Genomic DNA, 20,443 nt, shown 5'->3' on the forward strand with positions numbered 1-20,443 from the left:
ATTTTACAAAATTCTTACCAAAAGGAAAATATGTGTCCTTCAATAAAGCAAAAAGATCCAAAATATTTAGTAGGCAAATATTTAATTCTTATGGAAAAATCTAAGATATTTTTATGGTCAAACCTACCACGAGATGTAAATAATAAAAAAATAGTTACATACATATTGGAGTATGGGGAAAATTTATAAGGAATTTTGAAATCCTCCAACAATGTCATATCCAGCTATCAATGAGAGTAAATAAACTTTATATTGATAACCTACAATATAAATGCAATGAAATATTTAATTAAGAATACATTATCACCCTTAAAAACAATATTTAAATGTGTAACCATATAGAAATACCTGCATGTATGAAAGCAATCTATTGTAAAGTTATACATAAACATATCCATCAATCATAGACAAGAAAGGATACTATTCATTATACCAAGAAAATACAATTAAGAATGGCTACTATATACATACAGGATGGTCCCTGAAATCTGTAAAATAAATCATTGCATGTTACTTTTTATTAGAAACCATAAGCTTTGAATGAATATTAATGGATATCATATCAATAGGTAAGGAAAAAATTATCCAAAATTGTGTACATTAGTAAACATTACAACCTTGAGTCTGTTAGGTATGACATAACTGTAAGCACGGACCGCAATCATGGGAATGCTCCAAAATGGAGAATATTTTCAAAATCCTTCCGGTTTTAGAAACGGACTAGATAGAGGCTAAAAGTTGTTGCTCCAAAAGCTAGCAAAATGATTGTCACGCCATTTTTGCATCATATTGGACGTGTTAGATGGAGTGTCATCTTGTTGAAAGGTATATGTATTGTCCCTTTAATGGGAATTATCCCATGGCTAGATACCTTTCTCGAGAGTGGTGCTCACGTAATCAATGTATGTTAATTTTGAACCCCGAAAGCATAAAGATAATGACTGTCTTACAGGATTGATGGTGCAGGACCTTCACTCTAAGTACGTCCAGAACGTAAAGGAAAATAAATTCAAGTCAGGGCTGTAGGAGGCCACATCGACTTTGGTCAGAATTTTTTTTTCTAACCGTCACTGTAGTTTTGAGTCTGAGAGCTTCTTCTTTATTTTCATTGCTGACATTTATATGTGTTTCTCATTCTGAGCTCCTTTTTACTGTGACAGTGACGTGCCATGCAGAACAAAAAACATACACTCTTCCATTTCAAGCTTTAAAGTTGTTTAATAGCACCTCAATTTATAAGAGTTAACATTAGCGACCTAATTGACATGCACCACCATAGGTACGAAGTAGAATCATGAGATATTTTCTTTATTTTTCATTATTTTTTTCACTTTTTCACAAATTTATAATTATTGTTTTGTTTGTTTTTTTAAATGCACCAAGATCTCATTAAAATCTTCTTCATAGTTTGTATCTCTCAACATTTCCTCCAAATAATTTGAAAGAATTTTTTTCTCTCCTTCACATTGTCATCCAACTAACATATTCATTTACACTGTATTTTTTAAAATTGTCAATTTTTCTACTTCTCATTTCACATTAGTATTTTAAACGTTGATAGGATGAGCTTGAGATATTTATTGTGAGGCTGTGAGCAATTCCTTATGATTAAATAAAGAACAATTTCAAAGTAGGAAATAATTGGCCAAATATCATTAGTTTTGTTTTTTTCAACTATCAACTTTGACTGTCAAAAGAAATGGAAAAATTTGAAAAGCATATTTTTCATTTAATTTCTTGTTGCCAAATTTTAATTGTTAATTAGAGAATAGTCATTGATTAATATATACTTTGAATTGATAATTTTTTCAAAATCAATGTATGAGTATGAAATTACAAGATTTATAAAAGATGGCCCTTGATTGAAATAATTTATTATCAAAATCATATTTTATAAATTTTTAATACGTAGAGTCATCTACTTTAAATCATGCAAAAGTCAATTTAAGAAAACAGCCGAAGGAAAAATACTTTGTTTATTTTAAAAAGCAAGTCGTGTATGGAACATTTTTCAGTTATTTTTTCGTATGAAAGGTTGTGATATACATTACAATCCTCTCTACTTCCCATGGATCGACCTCATTCAAAAAATTTGCTGTATAAGAAGTGCTGTATTATTCCTACAAAATGGCTCTTATTTGAGTTATGTATCTCAATTTTTTCCATAGTTATCGTCGATTATTAGTTTTTAATGTTTTGTCTGAGCTAGACATCTCAAAATTCGTTAGTCTCTTACTGTTAATATACGCAAATCTTAATATAAAGTTTTGCCAAAATTGGTCTTTAAGTGATAATGAATAATCAATTGAAGAAAATGAAAATATATGAGTAAGACTAGCTTAATGTTTAATTTGTGCTTAAAGTTAAAAAAATAAACTTAACAGTATTTATTATTATCTAACGGGATCTTGCTCAACAACAATTTTCCAGTAAATGAAAAACCTTAATCATTACTTTTATTGTACCCAAAATCATGTGATATTAGGCCAGTTTTTCCAAAATATGAAATTATTTTTTAATAATTGTTGAGAATTGTTCTTTGCTTAAAAGGATAATTTGGAATACATCCAATAAACATTCAGAATACTGATTAGGAGGTGGCAAACAAACAATTCTACAGCTGACAACAAAATATTTTATGCTAGTGGGATAATTTCGTGATAAATAGATAACGTTATCAATTAATATGAAACATAAACGAGCCAATTTTTCAGTTAAAGTAAGAATATAATTAAACTTAATTATTAAATGTTATAAAGGAGAAAAACTATAATCATTTTGTTACATTGTCTGAAATATATTGATCCTTTAATGACAATTTTCAATCATTACATTATATTTAACAAAATTACACTATAAATATTTCAATTAATCCTCCGTCATCTTCTGGAATATTTATAAACTCCAGACACTCAAATATCCTACTAGGTAATATCTCGTTTGTGTCATATTTCCCCCTCCACCGTCTGTGAAAATAGTGGGAAATAGTTTATAAATTTTGAAATAATCAATTCTCTACGGTCTATAAAATATATTTTCTCCAGCTCATATTTTAAGTTATGAATTCATGCACAGAAAATATAATGGTAAAACAATATTCAATTTCTTGGCTGCAACTTTTATAATGTGTATATAAAAGATTTAATAGATTTTCTAAAAAAAATATTAGGCTAACATATTAATAAGAGTTTATTCCAGGCAATCGATGAATACTATACCATGTGCATCCTAGAATACTAATGTCATAACCTTGCCTAAAACGTTATGAACATTTCAACAGACCCAATATAGGTTTTAATAAAAATATATTACTTGTTGAGCATATTTTACATAGTTTAATTAACAAAAATTCTCACTTTTTTAGAGACAAAGATTCTCGATCATTTGAATTTTAGAAGTTAAGTGACCTACATGTAAATTAGACTTTAAGAATTTCCCTGTTTTGTGCAATAATACTAATCTATACCGCATTGTATACATACCAAATGTACATAAATTCATGTCCTTTTTTGCAGGCAGTCAACCAATACGAAATGGGCTTATGAAACCCGAGAGCCTCTCACAAATCCATGGATTAGGAACGTATCATAATTAGTATGTTAAATATCCGAGTCATATAATTGCTATTGTTATTAAATAAATATAAAGCTAATCTATAAGTTTATAGGACTCATAAAGCTTTATTGTTTAGAGTGGTATATATAATACATATGTATATAAATTTATAGACCAGTGACTGTTCCACGGATAAGGAGACGAGAAAACTTCGTCATCACAATAAATCATTTTCTATGAGACCCATTGTAGCATAACTTATTCACAAGATACGATAATATCTACTGCTACAAGATTTATACATGGTTCTACATTTATGAAAGAAAATTGCAGATAAATGATCATGCAAAGACTTTTATTTGCAAAAAAAAAGAAAATCTTATATTTCATTTGATTTGTTATGAATTTTATATACAACTCAAAATTAAAATATTTCACAACGTTTAAATAAATTAATTCTAATTTTTCATCTGTTATTTTTAGTACAACTGTTCAATTTATTGCATTTAAAACTATATATTTTAAAATAAAAAATTACCACATGCACCCAAAGGCCATCCACAGAGATGTAAATTTTAAGAATTTAGACATGTGGTGAGTTTTTTTTTAGTTAGTAATATGAACAATATTTTAGTTCTATTTTTCCAAAGATGCTATCATTACTTTTTTTAATTCCTGAAGATATATCACATGTAATTATAAAGTAGCAGGGTGTGATTTTAAAAGAAGGAGAGTAACACTGTGACTTGGGGATTTTTATAAGTGGAAGATCCTGTTGTACAAAGTGTAGAATTGCGGATCGAAATCGGAATCATTTCTTCCTATTTCCTTACTATACACAGAGTGGGATTTATGGATTGCTAATTGGTTAATGATTTAAAATATATAATTTTGTAAATAAGATAATAATAACACATTCAACAAAATCACACTTTTTTTATGCACAAGAACAGCATATGCTCAACTTAGTACAATTTGATCCCCTGATTCCAAATATGGCCCTTTTTTCTCATAGCCTCGTGGCCTTCAGAAAAAGGCCATACATTTTTTGTTATTTTCGGCTATTTTTAAGGTTCAAAGCTATTTTAAGCCCTCAGTGTTGAAGATAGGCATAAATTATGTTAATATATTTTAAAACCGAATGTTAAAAATTTTTAAATACATTTTAAAAATGACTGCATCATACTTTTAACTCGAATTATCTTTGTTTAAAGTGGAAAGTAGGTGCTTTTAATTTAGAGGTACATAGCTTCAAGACGAATTAGATTCAAAAAGTTTAAAAGTGTCCCATTGTATAGCTGAAAGTATGAACTTTGATTTTTTAAAAATGAGCTTCTCCAAAAATGTTCTATATCGTTATCAAATGGAAATAAGGCCCCGGCAATAGTTCAAGGATAAAACTCATTTTTGAATTGATTTCATAACAAAAGTCTATAAATATTCGTATGCCCAACTAAAAGAGAGAGAAAAAGGAAAAGGAGAAAAATAAAATATATATTATACGATTTGTTATAACATGAAGTCTCATGTCTCAAACTGTATAAATAAATTATTTTAAGTTTCATAGACACAAGAGGACTCGTTGCATACCCGTGAGGGATTCCAAAAAATGGACATTCAAGGGAGTCCTCAGAGTAAATACTTTTTCTCAAAGGTATTCTTATTGTGGAAAAGAATATCATAGGAATAGAGAAAAATGTCCTGCATATAGGAAGAAATGTAATCAATGTAGAAATAAATAAAAGGTCATTTAAAAAAAAATTATAAATCAAAGAGAGTGCTTTTCAAATCCATGGAATAATACTAAGTGGTGTATAGAAGAGCGTAGGTAATAGAATGGTACCTCTGGAAGTAATGTACAGGCAAATAAAATTAAAAGGAAAGGAGCTGTGCTGGATACTTGGGCTGAAGTAACTGTTGTGGCTGTTGATAATCCAAAGAGTATGGGATTATGGATCAAAATACTGTGGAACAATGGTAAAGATCAGGTGTGGATGCGTCGAATTTGAGAATTATTGGGACAATACGACTCACATTTATGTTAAATAATATTCCAATAGAAGAAACTGTTATTATATATAAGCATGTTACTGTAGTATATTTATCAAGAAAATTTTTGTAGAGACCTTCAGTGAATTACGTGAAATTTTCCCCATCCGATTCAAATAACATTATTATATAACAAAATGAATGAAGATATGGAGCAAATTAAAAAGTCAATCATGAAGGAATACGATGATATTTTTATAATGCATCAAAGTTAGAGCTCATGAAATTAATATTGAAAGTAAAGGGAGCGGGGATCAAATTGTCGACAAAATATTTTTCTACAAAAAAACAACACAAAATATACATTTTTTAACTTTCTTATTGAAAATCAAAACTATGACGACCATATAGGTATAGAGTAGCCATTCATTTGATATAATCACCGTTGGCATCAATAACGGCCTCAATACGGCCTCTGACTCTTCTGACCATCTCATTGCCCATGTTGCCGAATACCTCCTTGATGGAGTCCATCACGCTGGCCTTGGTGCAATGAGGATGTCTGTTGGTATGGCTCTCGACATAACCCCAGACAAAATAGTCCAAAGGATTAAGGTCGGGAGAGTAAGGAGGTCACAAATCCTTGGTTACGACGTCATAACAGTTCTCGGGTAACCACTGCATGGAGATTTTGGACACATGGCAGGGTGCTGAGTCCTGTTGCCACACCCAGGGCCTGTCTCCGGCCTTCATGGACCTGGTAGGCTCATCTTCAACCATCTTCTTCACCTTGTCGACAAAGTCGGTGTCCCTGACCTTCCTGTCGGCGCCCTCCTCCTTGGGTGCCCTCTTTATGGTGGCATCAACATCCCAGGTGCCTCTAGCTTCTTACGGATACGCTGAACAGTCCGTAAATTCCCTCCTAAGGTTGAAGAAATCGTTGAATTGGGGATTTTACCTCCATTATTAACCAATGCCATGACTACGGCGGACCTCGAAAGCTCCTCGTTCCACTTATAGCTCTTTATCTCCTCATATGATGAGGGCATGATGCTAACTGAACTACGTATCGTCAGCTGACGAGAATAGCTTTCCTATTTGGTAACCGGTTTTTTATTTCATAATGTCGTCTTCAAGTTATCAAGGTTTAAAGTAGGCGACAATTTGATCCCCGTTCCCTGTATTTAAATACCTCATGCGATTAATTCTGAGAGACCCATACCATCCAGTGTCCAGTGTGCGTAGGCAAAACTCAGTCACAGAACCTTTTCGAGACTAAAGTACTCTCTGGCTCATCACACGCTGATATTATTATTATTTCATTTTTGAGAAGAGAACATCTAAGTAATTAGTAACTACGCCTAAGTGTGCGCATGATAAACGAAAAGTATCACTGTAGAGTTATTTAAGAGCTTTTTTTTTTTTTTTTTTTTTGTAAACGAATACAACATGGTTTGTTTGTTTATCAACACCTAATTAATCCATGCAATGCCTGGTACAACCTTTAGTAATAAATAAAACACAATTTGAGAAATTCATAAATATTTCTTCTTTCAAGGAATGACATTCCACTATCTAAAGAGGTATTCATTGCGCATGAATAAACATTCTACATTAAATATTTGTATGCACATTCTACAAATTAAAATAACTTCTTTTTTTTAAAGTTGCGTGTTTTTTTAATCATATATAAGAATGAAATTATAGCATTGTTTGTCTACGTACATTGACATCAATTATATGCTTTGACAACTATTACATTGGAGGAACAAGGAAGAACAGCTATCAGTAAATCAATGGGATATTTTGTTTCATACATTTTCATTTTGTTCACAAATTCCTTAAATTGCTAACATATTACATTCTATTCTAAGATATTTTTTGTTAAAATGACATCCCTACATTGTTTCTACAATGTGCAAAGCGAATATGTATTCGCAATTGCGTTTAAACAAAAAAAAAACAAAAAAACGTAACACATTACCTATGCTGCACGCATATTTTTAACTTTGGATCTTAACAATCTAGAATTTGTTAAAATATTCAAAAAAATATTTATTTAGTCTGAAGAGAGAAATTTAATTATAAAGTGTGGTGATGAGAGTCAGTGCTCATGATTTACGGAGAGTAGTCTTTGTTCTGTATTTATAAGTGTAAGCTTCTCTTGGACTCAAAGTGTAAATGTAGATTGAAAACGGAGTATGTCTGACAACTGCTTCCAGCTAATCTAATGAAATGTCATGACATCCAAGTTGTTCTTCTTCAAAACATTTTTCAAATTGTGAGAGTTGCTATGTTAATTTTTGTGTTTTTTTTTTACATAACAAAAATGCATAAGATTTACAAACCTAAATATCCTTCCTCATCACCAAATCACCTTTTATAAAATATAATCTTTTTGTACAAAAAATAAATATTATCTTTTGGCAAATTTCTTTTGTACATACATATACATTTAAGTATTCTTCGTTTCTGTCAATTGCTTTTGTTATCCTATAGTTAGTATATTTATTGTATACGATCGTCTATGTCCCTTAGGGTGGAGCTTCTTTTTTAAATATTCAAAATAGGAGGTCTATAGGGTTTCAAAATGTTCATTTTAGTCTATAAATATCATTGGCTCACTTTGAAGCATTTTGAAAAATATTTAGAGGTAGCTCAACGCCCTTAAAGTTTGAAAATATTACAATTAAAAAAACATTTTTTTAGTTTTGATATGATTTATTTAGTACAGCCACCAGGCTTTTGTGTAAATTAACATATGTAGATAAACACAATTCCTATCAACAATATTTTTAAAAAAATTTATGAGAATTCTGTATCAACGTTTCGAAAAAAAGAATAAGCGTAATGACATGAATTGTAGTTTTCCACCTATCTTCTCTGTTCTTTAGCGTATCACAGCCAAAAAATCAGCTTATACATAACACAATATGTGCAAGTACACATATTTTTTTCTTGAATAAGCAAAATCGTGCAAATTTGGATGACCTTGATGTAGTGACCTTCTATTAAGAAAAATATATACATAACTAAATTTAATAAAATATGTCAGAAATTTTAATAAAAGAAAAAAAGTTTTACAAAATAAATACATTAGAGTTACTTTACCTCAACTTTTTTTCTAATTAGTTCAAATTTAGCCAATAATATATATAAACTAAAGAAAACATTGTGAGATCTTAAGGATATGATATATTATTTTGAATATTCAAAAAATAAAGTACTTACACGTCGTTAAATTTATTGCAACCTTTCATACGAAAAGAAACAGAGTCGAGGGTTAAAATCAATTGGCAATCGGACATTTTCTTCCCAATTATGAAATAAATATTTAATAGTTGTTCACAGCTGAACCAAAGCCATTCTCATTCAATCAATTAACATTCAGAACCCTAATTAGGAGAAAAGAAGCAATATTATTCACAGCTGACAACATAAAACATTCTTCATTTGAAAAAAATTTACAATCCTCCTCCATCTCTGTTTATAATTTGTCTTTAAGTGTATAAGTTTATATGTAGTTGCAAATGATGTCATTGAAACTGTGAGTATAGTTATTATAAATGTTACTATACATTGCGTATAAAAAAATGTCAAATAATTTTTCACAATAAGTGATTTTAGGAGTTTTTTTTCGATGGAAAAATAGATATATATTTTTTTTTTTGCTTTTAGTAACATTTACTTATTGATATGGATTTTTGAGGCAAAATTAAGTAGTTGGTGCAGGAGAAATATTAACACAGAAATGCTTTGCAACTAATCCCAGGGACCTTTGTAGGGGTTGGGATGGAAGGGCCAATATATTTTTAAAAATAAAAATATATTTATTTTAGAAAGTTTCGTTTATAAAACCATATAGAAGAATTATGCAAATAATGGAACAATATTCACTGCAAATGAAAATATTCTGAAATATAGGAAAATAATAAATATTCGAAATAGTATTAAAATAATTTGTGTGTGTGAATGATTCCCATTCGTCCTGCTTGAAAAACAATGATAAAAAGATTCAAAAACAATGCCAGATACAAACTTAGGACATAAAATAAAAGTTGTTTCGAATTCTGAGTTATGTTTTTAGGGCTATGTTTCATTCTGATTAGACCAAATTCCTGGGCTCTGGAGGGTAAGTTTATTTCTATGCGAATAAGTTTATTTTTTTGAAAAAACAAGGTCCAAAAAATGAATGATTCTACATTGGAAAAAGGGAGAACGTATATTAAATATGAAATAAAAAAAAGAAATTAGTTAAATTAAGGAAGGAGAGGAATAAGTAGCTATTTTTAGTATGTATCTTCATTATAGTTAAATAAGAAACATGACAAGTTAGCAACGACAATAGCAAGGTCAAACATTTGAAAAAATTCTTTTTTTTGATTAAGATCAGTATTTTCACATGGTCAATTATATATTTTGAAGAAAATAAGCAGATTAAATTGAAAAACTGTAAAATGGTTACAAATACTACGGTACCCATTTATAGTCTTATGCGGTGATACTGTATTTTTTTTTTTTTTTTTTTTTTTGAAAATAATAAAATATTTTATATTTCCGATATATAAAACTAATCTATGTATAAATAAAACAAAGTTTAACTATCTGTTTGTTTGATTGTCTAGGAAGACTCATTTTTAATAAGGGATATCTTTTGCAATAGCTCAGATCTTCATTTTAAAAAGGAAAAGAAAAGAGGTGTATATATAAAAAAAAAAATAAAGACGATGACTTTATATTACATTTAGTAACGGGCGTTTGTGGACTCAGCGTGTCATTTAGAAAAAAATGTAGAAAAAGGGAGTAAATATTTTTAAAGATGTAAATCTTAAGCTGTGCGACTTTGTTCTTTGTTGACGATTTGAGCAGGGTATTTTATTTTCTCAAGTTATACATCTATTATATCATTCATGAGGGGCTAACATCTATATATTGATTTATTAGGTAAAAGTGTCCTCTGAAAAACGTAGAGTATCATAAACGATTTATGGGGGAGTTATTTCCTATATTAATAAATTAAAGTGTGTCTGTTCGTCGACATCCTAATAACCTACGAGTAATAACGGGTACATAATAATGAATTACTTACCCTTATGAATGACCATAATATCAGTATAAGTACGAGATAAAATATAACCCCTAAAGAATATATTTGTATCTTGGAATCATGATCATGTACTCCTAGACACGATTGTACAAATTCAGCTTCAATTTGAAATAAAAGCTTAAAACGTCATAATATTCAAACTAACTTAAACTTAAGTCGTTAAGACTCTATCAATTCATGACTCATTAAGAAATATTGCATGTTTTGAATCATTATATCACTTCACACCTCTATAAAAGACAAAGGAAAAGCCGATAGTCTCGATGAAACCTTGACTCATAGCATGCATAATGGAATTCTAGACACATAGAATAATCAGTTCTAGTACAGTTGGCCACAACATTTTGTCAAACAGACAATTCGTCGAAGATATTTTGCCAAATGACGATTTTCCAAACGGATTTGCATCAAAGGATCATTGAAACATTTGTCCGAATAATGATATTTAATAGATACATATATGGAATTGCATATTTTTATTCCATCTATAAAGATTAGATGATAAATTAGCCGATTGGTGTTGTTCATATGCTATATATGTCATTTAAGTAAATTAATTAGTATATTTCTAATTAATTATATTGGTTATTGAACATTATACAACACAGTAGCATGTAGTTTGAATCTTTTACCGTAGTAATGCTTTCAATAAATTAAAGGATAAACAAACACGGCAGTTATTCGAATGGAAGAAGTGCTAATAACCCTAATATAGCCGTAATGAATGATCATTCGACATTATGGATTATTTATATTTGAAAAGACTCATCAATAGACAAACAAGCATAACTTCGGACCAAGCAAGAGCAGTGATTTCAGATTTCCACTTCCTTATGATCCAGGATGCTTAGGAAGAAGAGGAGGTTGGCTATGGTGAGGCAAACCAGCTAATGTCGGGTTGTGGTTGTCATACGGTACACTAGAAACTTACCTCAAGACAACCTGTTTGCGAACCACTTCCCATTAGCACTTAATATTATTTGGTTTGCATCTGGTAATATAAATTCTATCAATTTGATAATTGTTTATTTAAAGATCTAATCAAGCACAAATGTTGTTTTCTCATCAAATACTTTTGTCAATCAATCAAATATTTCATAGTTCAACGTTGGATTAATCACTATATGGATTTTTGAAACTTTAAATATAATTTTATATCTTTAAGCTTTTATTTATTCTTGTATTATTTCCTTTCTTTTTTTTGACATAAATACTATACGAGTATATAAATTTTAGGAATTTAATTGCAATCCTAAGGAGTCGTGAAACTTAAATTCTCCTATACGAGTGAATAAATGAGTGCTGCTCATTTTTAATCGAGCGGGAGCGCGCTGGTTGCTTTAAAAAATGGGTGAGAGCATGATCACAAAATTGGTAACAGAGGGGGAGCATGCTCAGGGTTTCTGGATCGGACTAATGCTCTGAGTGAATGTATACCACCAATGGATCTCAACCCAAGTTATGAGAATCATAACAAGGGACTAAAAAGTTATAGGCTCTTTTAACAATTTTTTATGTGTATTAATGACATTTGAATATGTAACTTCATTTCTAATAGTTCTCCCATGTGAATTCTTAATTCCATCAGTTAACTAGTTCATTAATTTTTTTATCTCCATTTACTCAAATCGTTTTTTGTGTTATGTTAAAATTTTAAAATACTAACATATGTATAATATTCATGAACTGATAATCCTTAATATCCATATTATTTATATACAATTAGATATGCGACATTCAATCATGGAGAGGGGCTTTCTAAAATGATTAGTCATATTTCTGTTGTACCGTAATTATTTTTTAATGGTAACAGCATCCTTTGGGTTGTAAATCTGAAGCATTTTTTAGTCTCCGAGTTTTGCAGTTGTTTGTAACCTGAACAGTTTTATTTATTTACCGAAGATGTTATTCTTATTCTTCTGGTTTGAGGAGAGAACATCTAATCGTACAGTGCAGTCACAAGTGTGAGTGATGTGATTGACGGAGAGTAACGCTGAGTCTTTGTTGTGTATTTATAAGTGTAAGCTCCTCTTGGACTCAAAGCATAAATGAGGATTGATAACCGAGTATGTCTGATAACTACTTCCAGGTAATCTAAAGAAAATGTTATCCTTCAAAACATTCTTTAAAATATCAGTTACTAAATTCCTTTTTACATACCAAAAAAAGCTTAAGATTTAAAATCCTAAATATAATTCTTCATCACATTTTTTTTTTTTTAAACTTCTTTTGTACATACATACCATATATATTTAAGTATTCTTCGTTTCTGGCAATTGATTTTGTTATCCTATAGTTAGTATATTCATTGTGTACGATCGTCTATGTCCCTTAGAGTGGAGCTTCTTTTTTTAAATATTCAAAATAGGAGGTCTATAGGGTTTCAAAATGTTCATTTTAGTCTATAGTTATCCTTGGCTCACTTTGAAAACTATTTAAAGGTATCTCAACGGACCTAAAATTTTGAAATATTACACTTTTAAAAAATATGTATCTTTTTGTTTTGATATGTTCTATTTAGTATAGAGAACAGTTTTTGTGCAAAAAAAATTAGGTGAAAAAAAATCCTATCAACATTATTTTATAAATTCTTATAATAATTCCCTATTAAGGTTTCGAAAAAAAACAACCCGATAAGTGTAGTAACATGAATTGTACCTTCCCACCTATCTGTCTGTTCTTTAGCGTATCACAGCCAAGAAGTTCAACTGATACGTAGGGGATAGTGGAGCAAGTCACTAGCCCTGGGTAAATTGATACATTACTGAATATGAGATAACTATAGAAAATTCAGAGTTGTTTACTTCTAATATATTGATTGGGACACTATTTTAACTTCTCATTAAATTTTATAAGAAGATATAGAAAAACGGACAAGATTTAAAGATCAAATTTAAATGTTTGTCAATGATAAGAAAATTCTTGTAGTTCAATATAAATGGCAAATTGTCAAGAATAACTGATGTATCTCCTAAAATATTATGCTCACTACCTATAACCCAATAAAGACCATTCAAAAATAGAATTTGCAATGTATCATGTTCTATTCTCACAAAAGCACCACCAAAATGTGAATAAAAACAAATATTTATTATTTAAATTAGGAGTATTATCAATGATTATCAATTATCAATAACCATACCTGGTTGCAAAATATTAGCTGAAATAGATGGTTCTGAACTTTTTGAGGATGTAAAAATCAAAATGCGTATCTACTTACCTCACCTTCACCTACCAAGATTTGCAACAACACATATCGTTTGCTTAAATAAGCAAAAAAGTGCGAATTTGGATGACCTTGACCTTTGTGACCTTTTTATTAACTTTATTTGAAGATACATATGTATATTAGTACTTTTTTTTTTAAATAAGTCAGAATTTTTTTGGAAATATAAGGTTTTCAAAATAAATTTATATAAATATGACCTCCTTGGGCAGTTGAGGCAGAGGCCAACAAGTTTTATAAATCAAAAAATGAATAATTTTGTTTAATAGTGATTGTACACATTTAAAGTTATGTTTTACACAGTTTCAAAAATGATATCTATAGGTAACTTCAACCTATTCTTCATACACTGAATAAACCGAACAACGGTATTTTAATACCTAATTATTTTTGCTTTTTTTTTTGTTTCTTTTTCTATTACATTTTATTGAAAGGTTTTCGAGGATTGGTTATTTTATACAAAAAGATGCAAAATTGAATTTACAACATACCTGATTTCATAATTGTGAATACATAATTGATAAAATGTTAAGAAGTTGGTGATTTCGCATAAGTCTAAACAATGGAGGTATTTTCAGAATAAATCTAGCTTCAATTACCCAATTAGAACAAATCATACTAATTTAAAATTTCTGCATGATACTAGGTAGTATCACAACCGTTTTAACTCGCCATCATTGTTATCTGTGGAGTTAATCGACCTCAATTTTTTTTTTTTTTTTTTTTTGCAAATTACAAATTATGAAAATGAATTGAAAAAATCGTCTTTTATGTATTAGAAATTGAAGTAAGTCACGGATTTTCAAAAATTCCACAAATAAACACGTAAGACTTTTTTGACAAACCATTTTTTTAGCAATATATTTTTTTTTTCGACAGCAAACAAACTAAAACTCCACACTACTCCAATGTATGATAGCAAGGAAATTTATTTCCAAGAAAACTTTAGAACCTCACCTTTATAATGAAACCATGCCTACTCGGCAATTACTTCAACGGTCTAATTTCCCACGCATTATAAAAAAGGAAGTTATGTTGACGCACCCTGTATAATGTAAGTAAAATAATATAATACTAGAAACCTGTAAACGAAGGCTCAAGGGATCTGCTACAAATGGGTTAGAAGAACTGAGAAATTACTACAATGCCATAAGATATGTTCATTAGGCCATTTATCATATTTTTATTTATAAAAAACCACTAATGAATGAGATTCAAATAATCGAATAAAACCTAAAAAAGAGGGCTGTGAAGGAGGACTTGGGATTTTCCTGTTACACAAGGACACCACGCCACCTGTTGACGGACACTCTTAAGAAAAGGAGACTGCAGAGGCGCAAGAAATTTCGTGCGTTGATCAAGGCAAATGGATCCACAGTAAAAAAAAATTCTGACGAGACGATTTTCACTGTGGACCAGGTCTACAACTGTTGGAACGACTGTTGGCTTGGGGGATCACTAGAGGAGGTCAAGGGGGGTGTTCCGTACAAAACATCCAGCCCGAAAAATGGTCCTGGGGGTAGTGGCGTCGGACGGCACTTTCTTTTTTAAGGCTGGGGAGAAAATCGGCCAGGCGGCCAACTACAAGGTACTGAGGTTCCCCATACTGCCATGTCTTAAGGCCACCTCCCTAGAGGAAAACTATATGTGGACCCAAGATGGTCACACACATCGGCCAAATGCCAGAAGTTCTGCACCGATTACATGACTGATTTTTGGCCAAAGGACATATGGCCATCATCTTCGCCGGGTTTGAACCCGTTGTACTTTTCTGTGTGAGGCAGCTTGGAGAGGGAGACTAACCAGACATCTCATCCGAACGTGGACTCCCTAAAGGTTGTGAAGGAGTGGAACAACTTGTCCGATAAGTTCATCATCAACTCTTGCAATGCTTTCCGCCGCCGTGTGGAGGCTGTGATTGCTGCTGAGGGCGACCATATTGAGTGGAAATGTTCACAATGGTCGTGTCTCAAAGGGTTATTCAAAAAATTTCAAAATTATTTAGCAAAAAATAAAATTGTTGACATTTTTCTCAAATCAGTCATTCAGTCCACGTTTTGCTTCCGAACCTTGTATATGTATTTCCTGTAATTGTAAGACTCTTATACATACAAGTATATACGCTTAGATAAACGCAGGATAAATAAATATGAATATGATTCTATGTAACTGCAGATTCTTTTACTATATCCACATTAAAAAAAATTATAGCGTGAATAATAATAATAAGAAGAAAATATACGAAAAAGGAGAAGACAAAAAATAAAAAAGACGTAGTTTTTGCATTTTTTTTCCATGTAAAAAAAAAGTGAAAGTCTGGCCCGCGTAGCTTTCACATTTTTGTTAATTTTATGTAAATACCTATTACGTATACAAACGTGTCAATTACGTCTATAATGTACGAGGGTGGTCTGAAACGTGGGCTACACTGGATAAAATTCAACCCGTGTATCAATTATGTACTAGGTTGTACAAAAGTTTCGAGACTAAAATAAATGAATTAAATAATTATGTCTAATTTTAAATACGTTTCATATCCACAGCATTCATATTCATATAATTTATAACAATGATATTAAGGATATAATTAATCTTGAATATGAAAAGCAATATCACTATCTAAATGGCGGCAAAATTGGATGGCAGTACTTCTGACATGATAACAACCCACTACTCATAAACAGAGTCTATTAAGGCATCAAAATTTGGTTGTTGGATTCCCCGAGCCTGGGCTCTACTAGCTAAAAGATGCTATAAGCCTTGGGATTCAGATCTAGTGATTGGAGAGTCAAGAGTTCATAAAAAAATAGAACTGTACTTATGGTTCCCTTTTTCATTAACTTCCTTATCAAGAATGGTACTTTTTGGGTTCGTAGAGAGCCACCACCCCCCATTTTGGTTCACCTTGACACGGAAGACCTTCAGACAATGACGTTTTTAGACTTGTACGTCATAGAAAGATCCAAGTGCCAACTGTCCTGTAAAGGCTTTGATTACAACTTAAGTAGTCATTAAAAAAAAAAATCAAATGGTATACCTGTAGATATGTTTGTTTTTACGCACTAAAATGGGTAAATATTCACATTGTACCAATTAGCAGCCAATTAAAAATGTTTTTTAAACCTTGATTGGTTAAACTTAGATTAACTGTTGTATAGCAATGTGAAATGCCCTACTAATTTATAAGGAATCATCTCATAATTGAAAAAAATAGGCCAACAACTCCTAACTGATTGTGTACAATTTTACTTTTTCAAAAACATTGGAAGAATGGTTCTGAGAACCAATAAAAATAATGTAATGTATTAATATCCTTTTGTGTTTTAGATATTACGTGATGATGGATTTAAAATATACATTAGTATATTGTGCATAATACAAAATAGAATGAAGTCTCCTTATCATGACACTACGAGGAATATAATGTAAATTAACATTTAATGTCTGATCTATTTTCTGTATTAGCTAAAATAATTAAGAATTCATGTAAACGTGACATTTTCTTGATGAAAAAGCAATCGAATGTCACTATACATATAGATAAAGAATGGTAACACAGTTTATATAGGATGTAGATACTAGATAGTTCTGGAAATATAATAGTCAATCTGTGCTTCAACATTTCTATCAAAAGGTTCAAGTAAATAAAAGAAACACACAACTAATTATGGGATAGTTATTTTTGAAAGGACGGGTTATTTATCCTCAAATGTGTATTAAAAAAGACATTATAAATGCATTGTCTAAATAAGCAACCATCAATTGACGTCATGAACAGTCATTGCTATTTTATTTTTATATAAAATTAATTACTTATTTCTATATATTTCTCGAGTCATTTAAAAGACGGAAAAATTATATATTTATTAATAATTAAATTTGTTTTACGTGATGGATAAAAAGCTACTGAATTTTTTTTTCTAAAAGACCAAAAGCCAAAGTGGTAATTTTTTTACAACATACAATGAATAAGGATTTATGTTTGAACGAAAAAAAAATATCTAGGAAAGAAACCCATAGGCAGCTTTTACTTTTCCAATTGTTTCTAAAAAAACAAAAAAACAACAACTTATTAACAACATAAATCAACTCAAACTGTACCAGGATTGTCAGCACATAAGTATATGACTCTGACCTGTCGAATCTGCAGAAAAGTGGGAATTTCTATCAGGATGTATAATAAATTTGTCTCACATGACACAAAACCAAAGTCAAGCTCGATCCTCTTTACGAGTGAAATGACTCATGAGTGTCTTGTTTATGTAATTTGAGCTATACTTGATAATGAATATATCTAAAAGGATGTTTGTATGACTTAAGAAGACTAGAGTAATCAAAATCAAAACATTTGACTTTAATTGAAGGCTCAACTTGTTCATTGGAACTTGTTTCCACTAAAAAATTATCTTCAAAGGTCCCCGCAGCACCACAAGATCCCTAGAGTTTTGATACGGAGGTCATTCCGGACTTTACCGAGCGGGGCAGTCATGAAAGCAGTGAGACGTTTCCGTGGATATTGTGAAAATGTTGTCCAAGCTAACGGAAATTTTATAAATTGAATATCAAACTTATGTTATATTTTTGATTTTTGTGGAAATTTTAAAATAATCGGTTAAGAAATAAAGTCACATCAGTTTTTTACTTTTTTTTCCAGCTTGAGTACGTTTAGATGCACTAAATTTTTGATCTAAGATCTTTCTTGCCTGGACTATCTTGTTAAATTTATCACAAACCTGGTTCAAACATTATTCCTATAATAGAGAAGGGTAAAATCATTCAAAATTGTTATTTAATATCATGACATTTTCATATTTTCATTGTATATTTCAACTATTACTTAAAACCATAAGCAACAAAGGCCGGAATATTAACGGATGCTTAATAATGATATTAATGCCCACAAATTAATATCGTTCCCTTTATTACATGAGGCAACTTTTACTCCGAAAAGAAACAAAAAAAAAATCAGTTGTTGATATTTAGCCAATTCTTTATATCTATAGATATCCAATAATTGTTGGGGATTGTTTATTACAACATATCAAATGATAATTCAAATTCATCCAATCATCACTCAGAATACTGATTTGGGGGGGAGGGGGAGAAACAGAAAAAGTTACCATTGGCAAATAAATACAGTACAAATGTAATGCCATGTGCTTAAGTCAAACAATGCAAAAAAATAAAAAAACTGCCTAAACGTATGCAGTGAAGAAAATGAATAATTGATCTTTAGCCAATTTTGTAAGTTTATCTACTGACAACAAAAATAAAAGGTCATAATTTGAATGGTAGGTTTATTTTAACAGTAGGGTATAACCTTAAGAACACCATCCCTACCGTCAAACATGACGGTGGAAACATTATTTTTTTCATGGTTGTTTCGATGTTAAGGAATGAACGACTTCAAAATATAAAAGGCAGGATGATCGGAGATCATACTACGGTAACTTTGGGACGAAAACATCCTTCCTTCTGGGCAGTGCCTTGAAAATGGTTCGTAAAATGGGTTTTCTAGCACGACAATGATTCAAATCATACGTACATAGCAACGAGAGAGTGGCTCAAAAAGAAGCAGATTAAGGTCATGGAGTGAACTAGCCAATCTCCATCATAGACCATCTTTATCAGTGGGTAAATTTACAGAATATACAGTAGCATGAATAAATCATAACTTGATATTTATGCAATCAACATACGACAACTCAAAACCAACTTGTGATATGCTTAAATACTATATTTAGCTATATTTTTTATGCAATATGCTCTCCTTCATAAGCAATGACACGGGAGAGAACAGTTTGAGAGCTCATGACGATAAAGGTCATGTCCAACCATGGCGTACCACGGTCTAATGATGGCAGCGAATCCAATTTTGGATGAGAATGGCATAAGACGTTTTTGCCTAAATGACCTAAACTGCAAAGTAAACTTGTTTGAAGTTGAGACTGGAGGAGGATCAGATGACCAGTTCAGAAGTATCCAGTTTGGATGCCAACGGTCTCTGTAGTTTTCTCGCATCCGAGTTGCCTTTTTTGGTGTTTCTCAGACATTTTACACTTATAGATACGGTGTAAACTCAAAAAATGTTTATTTTTCTTGTAACAGTCGTTTGGTTGCGTAAAAAAACCTTGTAATTAAAAATAACAGTGATAAATCGTAATATAATGCTACAGAAAGTTTTGAGTCCCATTCCATAAAACAATTGGTTTTAATGGTTTGCTCAGAAGATCATTGAAGATAACAACTATTAACATATATGCATATATTGCGCCAAATTAAAAACATTCTCCCTTCCTCTTGATGTAAATAAGAGAATAAAATGCATAAACGGAGTCCGTAATTAACAAAAAAATTAATTACAGGCAATTTAATGCTCATAAACTCAAGAATGCAATTGATCAATCTTAGAAAGAAATTATTTTGTACAAATCCTTATTTATCTTTAAAGCAAAAAAAAAAAAAAAAGCTCCAAAACCCAAGCCATTCACTTGTATGTAATCAAACACTATACGAAATAATTGGGATATCTAATAGTTAGTTAGAGTACAAGATTATGTATGTCA

General features: G+C 30.7%; 1 long non-coding RNA gene across 1 annotated transcript; it reads left to right on the forward strand.

The window, feature by feature from the left end:
• The first annotated feature begins 2,648 nt into the window (after window positions 1-2,648).
• Window positions 2,649-4,030, forward strand: LOC121128668 (uncharacterized). Its single transcript, XR_005868240.2, has 3 exons — window positions 2,649-2,719; window positions 3,199-3,291; window positions 3,516-4,030. It is a non-coding gene; the product is annotated as an uncharacterized lncRNA (long non-coding RNA).
• The last annotated feature ends 16,413 nt before the right edge of the window (window positions 4,031-20,443 follow it).

Source organism: Lepeophtheirus salmonis, chromosome 13, assembly GCF_016086655.4.
Source record: "Lepeophtheirus salmonis chromosome 13, UVic_Lsal_1.4, whole genome shotgun sequence".
NCBI classification, from domain to species: Eukaryota; Metazoa; Arthropoda; class Copepoda; order Siphonostomatoida; family Caligidae; genus Lepeophtheirus; species Lepeophtheirus salmonis.